This window comes from Coregonus clupeaformis, chromosome 34, assembly GCF_020615455.1.
Source record: "Coregonus clupeaformis isolate EN_2021a chromosome 34, ASM2061545v1, whole genome shotgun sequence".
Classification (NCBI taxonomy): Eukaryota; Metazoa; Chordata; class Actinopteri; order Salmoniformes; family Salmonidae; genus Coregonus; species Coregonus clupeaformis.
The window spans coordinates 29,310,419-29,323,457 of NC_059225.1; the positions used below are offsets into that span (position 1 = coordinate 29,310,419).

Here is a 13,039-nt window from a genome sequence, read left to right on the forward strand (position 1 = left end):
CTGTAAATGGCTGGGGAAGACGTGTAGACAAAAAATGTATATCTGTGTGTCCCCATGCATGCACACATGACATTGCATGACTAGAGCACAGAAAGTAACCATAATCAGTCTAACCAAAAGTTGACCAAAGGTAATGCACTATGTAAGGAATAAGGGTCCATTTGGGACACATTAATAGAGTTGTTTTGTGTGTGATGCCTTGGAAGATTTCAAAAGTTTTCACTCACGGTGGCCAAAAATAACTAACTGAAAGCCACGCCCCCCACTAAGCCATGCCTCCAATATACATTTCACAGTGTGCCTTGCCTTGTCGAGTGAATTGTAGAGTTACCACCCATCACTGTATTTGTTAGTGACCGAGACATGGTTGTTGAATTAATAAATTTTTAGTCTAATGGTTTACAGGCCACATCAGGCCTGCAAGTAGGGTTGCAAAATTCCAGTGTCTTTCCCAAGATATCCTGGCTGAAGGAGTTCAGATGTCCTGCTTATTCCCTCGTGTTTCCAGGAAGTTTCCAACTGGGATTTCTGAAAATCCTGGGAAACGTACCAGAATTTGCAAACTCATCTGCAAGTCACATTTATGCTTGGTCCTCTGTAACTCAATTGGTAGAGCATGGCACTTGTAACGCCAGGGTAGTGGGTTCGATCCCCGGGACCACCCATACGTAAAAATGTATGCACATTTGGATAAAAGCGTCTGCTAAATGGCATATTATTATTATTATGCTGGGTTGCGAAGTGATGTGTATACTTTTTGGAATCCATCCAGAGCTAGACTACCCAACAGTTGGCATTTATATTCACCCACAACCAGAATGACCACCAGGGCTATGAACATTGTTAAGAGACTACCTAAGCCATTTAAACTGGAACAACTGATTGGATTATTTTAGAAAAATGTATGTTATTGATCTTTGTGTAGCATAAGATAAATGAATCAATGTACATGCAAAAACACAGCTATTAAAACCAATTTTAATAAATCTACCTGCAGTAGAGCATGCTAAGAAATATGATAATGATAATGGTAAATATTTGCCTAAATAGACTAACTTCTTGAAACTTGTCTGAGACACATGATATGTTGCCGTGTCCTCTCCGGATTAGCCTCAAATGGTCACCTCATTCAGATAAAGAGTACATTTACCATGTTTCTTGTTTAGTATTCCTGCTTCTGGCTGGCTGAGGCTCACTGCAGGCTGTCAGTTGTCACTTCACTTTTCAGAGTGTGAGGGCCAGGGTGTGGGGCCGCGGCATAGATGCATGATGACTTCGGATCCACAATGTGATTGGTCGATAATCTAACACATCTAGGGTTATTTGCATGTTTTTCAGCTTTTAACACATGAATTGCAGGAAGTGACACAAAATGTGTTGAAGAAAGTACACAAATCATGTTGTGTCAACACAGTGATTGTGTTTAAAGTAACACAACATGTGTCGTCCCTAACTAGATACACAGAATACAATTTTCTAAGAATGTATCTGTTTTACCATTTAGAAATGAATGCACTTTATGTATATAGTCCCCCCATTTGAAGGTGTCATAAGTGTTTGGAAATATTCACTTATAATGTATTACATTTAGTCAAACTTTAGTATTTGGTCCCATATTCATAGCACGCAATTTCTTCATCAAGCTTGTGACTCTACAAACTGGATGCATTTGCACTTTGTTTTGGTTGTGTTTCGGATCATGTTGTGCCCTATAGAAATGAATGGTAAATAATCCCACAGCGTTCTCCTGCCGCAGCCACCCCAACAGTCCCTACACCACCGCACGTGCAAACAAACACATTGGCGGAGAAAAAGCTGTTGCTAATTTATTGTGGTAGACATACAGAAGGCTACAGTATATACAGTTGAAGTCAGAAGTTTACATACACCTTAGCCAAATACATTTAAACTCAGTTTTTCACAATTCCTGACATTTAATCCTAGTAAAAATTCCCTGTTTTAGGTCAGTTAGGATCACCACTTTTAAGAATGTGAAATGTCAGAATAATAGTAGAGATAATTATTTCTTTCAACTTGTATTTCTTTCATCACATTCCCAGTGGGTCAGAACTTTACATACACTCAATTGGTATTAGGTAGCATTGCCTTTAAATTGTTTAACTTGGGTCAAACGTTTCGGGTAGCCTTCCACAAGCTTCCCACAATAAGTTGGGTGAATTTTGGCCCATTCCTCCTGATAGAGCTGGTGTAACTGAGTCAGGTTTGTAGGCCTCCTTGCTCGCACACGCTTTTTCAGTTCTGCCCACAAATGTTCTATAGGATTGAGGTCAGGGCTTTGTGATGGCCACTCCAATACCTTGACTTTGTTGTCCTTAAGCCATTTTGCCACAACTTTGGAAGTATGCTTGGGGTCATTGTCCATTTGGAAGACCCATTTGCGATCAAGCATTAACTTCCTGACTGATGTCTTGAGATGTTGCTTCAATATATCCACATAATTTTCCTTCCTCATGATGCCATCTATTTGTGAAGTGCACCAGTCCCACCTGCAGCAAAGCACCCCCACAGCATGATGCTGCCACCCCCGTGCTTCACAGTTGGGATGGTGTTCTTCGGCTTGCAAGCCATCCCCTTTTTCCTCCAAACATAACGATGGTCATTATGGCCAAACAGTTATATTTTTGTTTAATCAGACCAGAGGACATTTCTCCAAAAAGTATGATCTTTGTCCCCATGTGCAGTTGCAAACCGTAGTCTGTTTGTTTAATGGCGGTTTTGGAGCAGTGGCTTCTTCCTTGCTGAGCGGCCTTTCAGGTTATGTCGATATAGGACTCGTTTTACTGTGGACATAGATACTTTTGTACCTGTTTCCTCCAGCATCTTCACAAGGTCCTTTGCTGTTGTTCTGGGATTGATTTGCACTAGTACATTCATCTCTAGGAGACAGAACACGACTCCTTCCTGAGCGGTATGACGGCTGCGTGGTCCCATGGTGTTTATACTTGCGTACCATTGTTTGTACAGATGAACGTGGTACCTTCAGGCGTTTGGAAATTGCTCCCAAGGATGAACCAGACTTGTGGAGGTCTACACTTTTTTTTCTGAGGTCTTGGCAGATTTCTTTTGATTTTCCCATGATGTCAAGCAAAGAGGCACTGAGTTTGAAGGTAGGCCTTGAAATACATCCACAGGTACACCTCCAATTGACTCAAATGATGTCAATTAGCCTATCAGAAGCTTCTAAAGCTATGACATCATTTTCTGGAATTTTCCAAGCTGTTTAAAGGCACAGTCAACTTAGTGTATGTAAACTTCTGACCCACTGGAATTGTGATACAGTGAATTATAAGTGAAATAATATGTCTGTAAACAATTGTTGGAAAAATTACTTGTGTCATGCACAAAGTAGATGTCCTAACCGACTTGCCAAAACTATAGTTTGTTAACAAGACATTTGTGAAGTGGTTTTAATGACTCCAACCGAAGTGTATGTAAACTTCTGACTTCAACTGTATATATGTAGTTATATCTAGTTTCTAAAATGTATTTTTGTTGTATCAACCCACAATAAATATGAATACCATGTAACAATAACATTTACATTTATGTCATTTAGCAGACGCTCTTATCCACTCTTATTGCAGCGTCCATCTTGCCAAGGTTCAGCTTGAGGTGGTGATCCGTCATCCACACTGATATGTCTGCCAGACATGCAGAGATGTGATTTGCCACCTGGTTATCAGAAGGGGGAAAGGAGAAGATTAGTTGTGTGTCGTCTGCATAGCAATGATAGGAGAGGCCATGTGAGGATATGACAGAGCCAAGTGACTTGGTGTATAGCGAGAATAGGAGAGGGCCTAGAACTGGGGGACACCAGTGGTGAGAGCACGTGGTGCGGAGACAGATTCTCGCCACGCGGTAGGAGCGACCTGTCAGGTAGGACGCAATCCAGGAGTGAGCCGCGCCGTAGATGCCCAACTCGGAGAGGGTGGAGAGGAGGATCTGATGGTTCACATTTTTACATTTACATTTTAGTCATTTAGCAGACGCTCTTATCCAGAGCGACTTACAGTTAGTGCATACATTATTTTTTATACCCCCCGTGGGAATTGAACCCACAGCCCTGGTGTTGCAAACACCATGCTCTACCAACTGAGCTACATCCCTGCCGGCCATTTACTCCCCTACCCTGGACGACGCTGGGCCAATTGTGCGCCGCCCCATGGGTCTCCCGGTCGCGGCCAGCTACGACAGAGCCTGGATACGAACCAGGATCTCTAGTGGCACAGCTAGCACTGCGATGCAGTGCCTTAGACCACTGCGCCACTCGGGATCAAAGGCAGCAGACAGGTCTAGAAGGACAAGAGCAGAGGAGAGAGAGTTAGCTTTAGCAGTATATAACAAAATATAATGTATAAATTCGATTTAGGAACACTGAACACAAAACACAGGAGGTTGGTGTCACCTTAATTGGGGAGGACGGGCTCGTGGTAATGGTTGGAGTGGAATGGTATCAAATGCATCAGGCACATGGTTTCCATGTGCTTGATACCATTCCATTTGCGCCGTTCCAGACATTATTGTTAGCCGTCCTCCCCACAGCAGACCTGTAATTAAGCAGTTCTCAAATGAGCTGAAGCTGAAAGATAGTGGCTAGTGGTGTGTACAGACTATGGATGAATAGTAATACATAGGATAAACCTAGTACAGTGGCTTGTGAAAGTATTCACCCCCCTCTGCATTTTTCCTATTTTGTTGCCTTACAACCTGGAATTAAAATAGATTTGGGGGGGGGTTGTATCATTTGATTTACACAACATGCCTACCACTTTGAAGATGTAAAATATTTCTTGTTTGTTTCACAATAAAAAATAAGACAAAAAAACAGAAAACTTGAGCGTGCATAACTAGTCACCCCCCCAAAGACAATACTTTGTAGAGCCACCTTTTGCAGCAATTAGAGCTGCAAGTCTCTTGGGGTATGTCTCTATAAGCTTGGCACATCTAGCCAATGGGATTTTTGCGCATTCTTCAAGGGAAAACTGCTCCAGCTCCTTCTAGTTGGATGGGTTCCGCTGGTGTACAGCAATCTTTAAGTCATACCATAGATTCTCAATTGGATTGAGGTCTGGGCTTTGACTAGGCCATTCCAAGACATTTAAATGTTTCCCCTTAAACCACTTAAGTGTTGTTTTAGCAGTATGTTTAGGGTCATTGTCCTGCTGGAAGGTGAACCTCCGTCCCAATCTCAAATCTCTGGAAGACTGAAACAGGTTTCCCTCAAGAATTTCCCTGTATTTAGCGCCATCCATCATTCCTTCAATTCTGATGAGTTTCCCAGTCCCTGTCGATGAAAAACATTGTGGTGTTCTCGGGGTGATGAGAGGTGTTGGGTTTGCGCCAGACATATCGCTTGCCTTGATGGCCAAAAAGCTACATTTTAGTCTCACCTGACCAGAGTACCTTCTTCCATATGTTTGGGGAGTCTCCCACATGCCTTTTGGCGAACACCAAACGTGTTTGCTTATTTTTTTCTTTAAGCAATGGCTTTTTTTCTGGCCACTCTTCCGTAAAGCCCAGCTCTGTGGAGTGTACGGCTTAAAGTGGTCCTATGGACAGATACTCCAATCTCAGCTGTAGAGCTTTGCAGCTCCTTCAGGGTTATCTTTGGTCTCTTTGTTGCCTCTCTGATTAATGCCCTCCTTGCCTGGTCCGTGAGTTTTGGTGGGCGGCCCTCTCTTGGCAGGTTTGTTGTGGTGCCATATTCTTGCCATTTTTTAATAATGGATTTAATGTTTCGGATATTTTTTTATAACCTAACCCTGATCTGTACTTCTCCACAACTTTGTCCCTGACCTGTTTGGAGAGCTCCTTGGTCTTCATGGTGCCACTTGCTTGGTGGTGCCCCTTGCTTACTGGTGTTGCAGACTCTGGGGCCTTTCGGAACAGGTGTATATATACTGAGATCATGTGACAGATCATGTGACACTTAGATTGCACACAGGTGGACTTTATTTAACTAATTATGTGACTTCTGAAGGTAATTGGTTGCACCAGATCTTATTTAGGGGCTTCATAGCAAAGAGGGTGAATACATATGCACGCACCACTTTTCCGTTATTTATTTTTTAGACGTTATTTTTTTCATTTCACTTCACCAATTTGGACTATTTTGTGTATGTCCATTACATGAAATCCAAATAAAAATCCATTTAAATTACAGGTTGTAATGCAACAAAATAGGAAAAACGCCAAGGGGGATGAATACATTTGCAAGGCACTGTAAATATAAGCAATGTGCTTAATATTAGGAATGTTGAGAAATAAATATAGTAGGCCTAGCCTATAGAAAGCTGATGGGATCCTCCTCTTTTTAATAGCGCCCATCACTCTGTTTTCTCACGCAAATGTATAATCTATAGAAATGTTGCGCAACATAAGCTAATGTGTTTGATTACATTTTTTTTGAATACATTTGCATTGATGTCAGAGTGATTAGAGGGACAATAGAGTGCTGAGTACCAGGCAGTTAGCAAGTTTAGCCTACTAATGACCAGCAGCAGCTTCAGAGCTTGGAGAAGCCTAATTACCCTGACTAAACGGTCATGTGGAATTTGGCTGCCTTCATGACTCGTGACTGCCGGTGTGGCGGAAATACGGTCACCGCAACAGGCCTAGACCTTACCGTGAAATGCTTACTTACAAGCCCTTAACTAACAATGCAGTTCAAGAAATAGAGTTAAGAAAATATTTACTAAATAAAAACAAAGTAAAACAATAAAATAACGAGGCTATATACAGGGGGTACCGGTACCGAGTCAATGTGCGGGGGTACAGGTTAGTCGAGGTAATTTGTACATGTATATAGGGGTAAAGTGACTATGCATAGATAATAAACAGCGAATAGCAGCAGGGGGGTGTCAATGTAAATAGATGGGAAAAGGTGAGACCACTGCTGGATCTATGCAAAACAGATTTGGTGGAAGCTGAGTTTAGTGTCGCTCGCCAGTTTTTGCAGACAGAAATTGCCCACTCTGGCTCCAATGAAGACAGATGGACCCCACTTGATTCCTGCAATGATTTTCTGGGCCTCTCTACTATGCCAACTGCACTGAAATATGGAATGACTTTTGGGGTGTCCACAGCTACAAATGTGTTCAGTCACCACAGAAGAAGCATGTTACACCCGAGGAAAGCTCAACTAATCCAACTGGCATTTGAGGAGGATCTTACAAGAAGATTTTGGTGAGAATGGAATAATCCACATTGCATCAAAGAGGCTGCAACTCTTTTGAAAAGGAAAAAAACGTGCTCGAGAATTTTCTGATTTTTAAAAATGTTATACAATCAGAACGCTTTTCTTTTTCCCTGAGCATTTTTTTCCTCCAAGAAAGGAAAGAGAGAGCAGACAGACACTTTCATTACAGGAATCATGAGGATAATGTACCTTACTGTCTGACCAAATCATGGTTTTAGAATCCTAAAAAATAGGACGTTTTTAGTGAGGTAAATGAATGTGCAGCCCGCACCGATGCAAACCAATGCATTTATTTTACTCCCACAGCCAGATGTCATAGGGTCGCAAAATGGAACTAAATGGTCGCAGTCTGGAGCCCTGCCTTGTGCAATCAACAGTAGCCTAGGCCAAGGCTCCTCTCTCGCTTTCTCACTCTCCTTAGCAGCAGGGCAGCCCTGGACAATTTGGCCTGCTACAATTTTATTGATCGTTTTTCATTTATTTTCTTGGCCAAAAGCCGGCAATTATCGGCTAACGGAAACCCTGTGCCCCAGTGGATTTCCATAGCCCTCCTACACATACCGTGGCGTGTTCTGTCCATTGTGCTGGCACAGCGCAGTGGAGATACATATTTTGCACCAACCTGTTACTCAATCATTTTACTCTTCGAAAAAATAGTTCTATATAGAACCTTTTGGATCTTTGGAAGATATTAAAGAACCCTTTACTAAAGGTGCTCTATATATACCCAGTGCAGACAAAGAACCTTGAGGGTTCTATCCCTACCCCAGATTGTAATGGGGATTTTAGAAATAAACAGCCAACAAAAGCTAAACCAGTCACATCAAACTCTGAAATGACAGCTAACAATCACTTTTAATTTGTTGGCTGTTAATATATCCATATTAATGATGCTGCTACATGATTTCGCCTGGTCAGAAAAATGGCTAGCTGACGTCCGACACCGTTAGCTCTCTATTGCGAGGGAAAGATCAAATTCATTTTTTTGCAATATTGTTGCTGAAGTCTGAGTGGCAAACAGCAAGGTTCATACAAACCTGTGCTGTTGCAAACTGAATGCTAGCTAGAAGCAAGAGGAAATAATGTTTAATAAAAGCATTCACTTTTAGATACAAAAAAACAAACAAGTTCTTTATAGAACCTTTTGGTTAATTCAAAATCTAACATCCATTCTGATTCAAAAACCAACTGCCAATCCATTCCAGCATGACGACGCAAGAGGACGGTGGTTGAACCAACTTGCAAGTAGCCTACCAATAGGAACGTTACTTTTCAATGTATTAAGGTAAGCAAAGTTTCTTATTTAAATCAAATATATGAAGCCAAAGTCATATGATAAACTATAGGCTAGATAAATTAAGTTGAAACTTTATTAGAATTTGGGCATGTTTATAAGCTAGCTAGCTAGCTAACTTAGCTAGCTAAACAGAAGAAGCGAGGCTACGTTAATTCACCACTTTACAAGCTAGCCAGATAACTCTTTCAAAGAAATGTTATTTTTTATTATGGTACATACCAAATAGAGCTACAGACCCAGCCTGTGATTGGCAATTAGCGAATTGTTTATTTTATTTCAGTATTTCAATGTGGAGTCAATTGGGGGTACTACCCTGTTTCATGAAGCCATTAGAATACTTTTGTTGACTGAGAGGAGGTATGTATAAATTATTTATAATAAATTATGTATAATAAGTCTTGGTGATTCAATAGCCTAGTTAATCATTACAGTTGGGAGTTGGAGTCAATATTATCGTAAAACATGTCCATGGTGTTAAATACAGTCTGTGAACAAATTTAAAATGTATAAATTGATGGTTCGGATTAAAGGGTTGTTCAGATTCAATTAGATCTGTGGACCATACTTTTTTAATAGCTAGCTCAGAATATGAGCTTTCCAAAAGTTGTTTATATATTATAGAGATCAGTCCTTTCGGGAGCCCAGATAATGTATTAATATATCCCATAATTGGATGGTTCGGTAGTTGGGTTTTCCAATGTACTCCATAGGCCAACATAGCTGATCTAAGTTGTAAATATAGAAACAAATATTTTCCTGATAATGTGTATGTGTCTTTTAATTCTTGTAATGTTCTCAAACCATTACTGTCCATGATATCGGCAAGGGTAAGGATTCACCATTTCGACCATTGGGGGGATGCAAAAGGCCACCCTCCAGATCGCAAGGCGTTATTGTGAAATATTGGTATGGACATGCCATTTTGATTCCCAGTTACATAGTTCTTAAATTTTGCGGCAAATAGAAATTGTGTTAGCAATAATAGGATCAAAGCATCATTTACATTGTTTAAGAGATATATCAGTGAAGACCACCTCTTCCAGGGCAATAGGAGACACCAGATTTCTCGCTATACTCAGCCAGGTGTCAAAATAATCATGTCTAAACCAATTTAGGATGGGAAGAAATGATAGTGCCTGGAAATACAATTTAGTTAGGTACAGATAGTCCTCCTACATATTTCCCTCTTTGCAAGTTTGTTAATTTTATCTGGGCTTGCTTACCTTGCCATATACATTTTGAAACCACACTATCCCAATAGCCAGATGGGGGAGGCAACGGAATCATTAAACTACAGAAATTCAGCCGTGGCAATATATTAATTTTAACAAAATATTCTGCCGGTTAAAGCAACTGGGATATTAGTCCATCTACTGAGGTCGAATTGAATTGATTTGAGCATTCTGTTAAAGTTTCTGGCAATGGTTTTATCTAAGGAAGGAAATATATCTATTCACAAATATTTCAAATGGGAAACGATTGGGATTCCATAAGTAGAGATGGAGTCCTCCATCAGGATCTTGAGAGGCAGTAGTGCAGATTTGGTTAGATTTATTTTATAACTTGAGATAGAGTTGAATTTGTCTATGATCTTCAGAGCTTTTGGGAGGAATTGAGATACATTGTCTAGATAAAGTAATATATCGTTGGTGTGTAATGAGATGACATGATCTGTAGAATTGAGAGATATTGTCGTAATTTATTTTGATTGTCGAATTGCCTGAGCCAGCGGCTCCATAGACAAAAATAGCAGAGGTGAGATGGGATCACCTTGCCTGCTACTTCTAGTTATTCTGAATGGAACAGAGCAGCTATTGCCTGTTATTACTATGGCTGAGGCGTTGGCATATAGTATTTTAATCATATTAATGAAATTGGAGCCAAGTCCCATATGTTCCAAAACCTACCAAAGACCATTCTAGTCTATCAAAAGCTTTTCCTGCATCGAGAGATAGAACTGCCCAATGAGCTTTAGTTTCTGATTAAGCATATAAGATATGTAATAGATGACGGAGGTCATCTGAGGATAATCATTTTTGAACAAACCTGCTTTGGTCCAGATGTACCAATTTGGGTAAGTAAGTTGAGTTTGAGACGGGACGACAGAATTTGAGAACATAGTTTAATGTCTGTGTTTATCAAAGATAAATGTTGATAGTGAGAGCGCTGGGTGGCTTCCTTACCTTTTTTTTATTTAATAAAAGGGAATTAGTGCTTTTATTTTAAATAGAGCTCAGGAGGAATACTGTCACAACCAGGTGATTTGCCTTTATTCATGTTATCCAATGCCCTTTTGAGTTCATAGAGGGAGATGTGGGCTCCCAGCAAGCCAACTTCCTTAGTTGAGAGAAGAGGAGTTTTTATATCTTTAAAAAAATGACAAAATCTGTCTTGGTGTGGATGTACAATCAGAGGTGTACAATGCTTTATAATTAATTACTGCCAAGCTTGTTAGCCAGTAGACATCTGGGTGGATTACCATGGAAGTAATGGTTGAGTCTAACTCGATGGATGGCAAATTCTGCTCTCTGTCCCTTCAATAGATTTAGTTCTGTCTTGACTTTGAAAAGAGTAGTCGCTACCTCATCTGAAAAAAGTGTTTGTTGAGAACGCTCTAATGTCGTAAACAACTTTTCCAATTCTTTTATCTTCTTTAATTGTGATTTATTCAGCCCAGATGCAAATGCAGTTGCATTGTTTTCAATAAAACCTTTATTGACGTCCGATGAAATCAGATTATCATCGACTGAATTTGTTAAAATCATTATAAATTAATTCAATTCAGTTTCAAATTGTTCACAGAAAGTAGGATTTTGTAGTAAGGAAACAAAGCGCCAACTCATGCTTATTTCTGAAGATGTTTTTGCTCCTTTTTTCTTCTTCTCTAGAACCAGTCAAGCAGGTAGCCAATCAGCTAAGGAGTTGGACCTGTGGCCGAAAGGTGACCGGTTCAAATCCCTGGTTGGGCGTTGGAAACAAAATGGGAGGAATAATGGAAACTGGAGGGGTGCTGTGTTCACATCCTCAAAACATTCCCATACCATTGGGTCCTTAACCCAACAACATGCTCTCCATCCAGAGGTGCTGCTTGAACCTGTGATTGTAATTGTATGTGTGAGGTCTGCTATTTGGGGGGGGGTTTAGAATTGAGCAGGATACACCTTTTTGTTGTTCACTGTAACTAATGGACGTTGTATTGTATTGTATTGTATTGTATTGTATTGTATTGTAAAGAAGTCAGCCAGAGTTGATGTGGGCCTTCATTCAAACAAAGAGATGCCTCCCTGGCCACCAGTGCATATTTCCAAACTATGTTTGCATATAATGACACAAAATAAAATAAAAATACTGTTATTTCCGTCCATTATTTCATTGTTTATTAAATTATATTCTTAGCTCAAAATATTACGATTTAATAGTAGTAGCCATAATTCATAAATTGCACCAGGCAGGGTTATTTTTGGAACCATTTTGGTTCAGTGAAGAAGAACCTCTAGGGTTCTGATCAAAGAACCCTATAAAAGGGTTCTATACTGAAAAAAATATAATAGCAACATGCAACAATTTACAGTTCATATAAGGGAATCAGTCAATTGAAATAAATTCATTAGGCCCTAATCTATGGATTTCACATGACTGGGAATACAGATATGCATTTGTTGGTCACAGATACCTTAAAAAAAAGTAGGGGTGTGGATCAGAAAACCAGTCAGTATCTGGTGTGACCACCATTTACCTCATGCAGTGCGACACATCTCCTTCGCATGGAGTTAATCAGGCTGTTGTTTGTGGCCTACTCCTCTTCAATGGCTGTGCTAAGTTGCATATATTGTATATTTATTTTTTATATTGGCGGGAACTGGAACACACATAGATCCAGAGCATCCCAAACATGCTCAATGGGTGAAATGTCTGGTGAGTATGCAGGCCATGGAAGAACTGCAATATTTTCAACTTCCAGGAATTGTGTACAGACCCTTGTGACATTGGGCCGTGCACTATCATGCTGAAACATGAGGTGACGGCGGCGGATGAATGGCACGACAATGGGCCTCAGGATCTCAGTCTCGGTATCTCTGTGTATTCAACTTGCCATCGATAAAATGCAATTGTGTTCGTTGTCCGTAGCTTATGCCTGCCCATACCATAACCCCACTGCCACCATGGGGCACTCTGTTCACAATATTGACATTAGTAAATCGCTCGCCCACACGTCCCCATACACGAGGTCTGCGGTTTTGAGGCCGGTTGGATGTACTGCCAAATTTTATAGAAATACGTTTTTTATTTCAGCTCATGAAACATGGGACCAACACTTTACATGTTGCATTTATATTTTTGTTCAGTGTATATAGAACTTTTAGGGGTTCCATGTTTGAAGCAAGCGATATAACCATTTTTGGTTCTATAAGGAACCTTTTTTTCTAAGAGTGTATTTTTATATAGGGACATAAAACTACAACTGAGGGGGCACAAGTTTCAACTGAGGGCGCTAAGCCCCTTATTGCCCCCTCATGGAGCCG

At 40.4% G+C, this 13,039-nt stretch overlaps 1 protein-coding gene and 1 long non-coding RNA gene across 3 annotated transcripts in view; both read left to right on the forward strand.

The window, feature by feature from the left end:
• LOC121549989 (receptor-type tyrosine-protein phosphatase N2) overlaps positions 1-13,039 on the forward strand; it is a 285,296-nt gene that overhangs the window by 41,543 nt on the left and 230,714 nt on the right. The window lies entirely within an intron of this gene.
• On the forward strand, positions 8,433-11,798 carry LOC121549991. Its single transcript, XR_005996892.2, has 3 exons — positions 8,433-8,504; positions 8,797-8,873; positions 11,405-11,798. It is a non-coding gene; the product is annotated as an uncharacterized LOC121549991 (long non-coding RNA).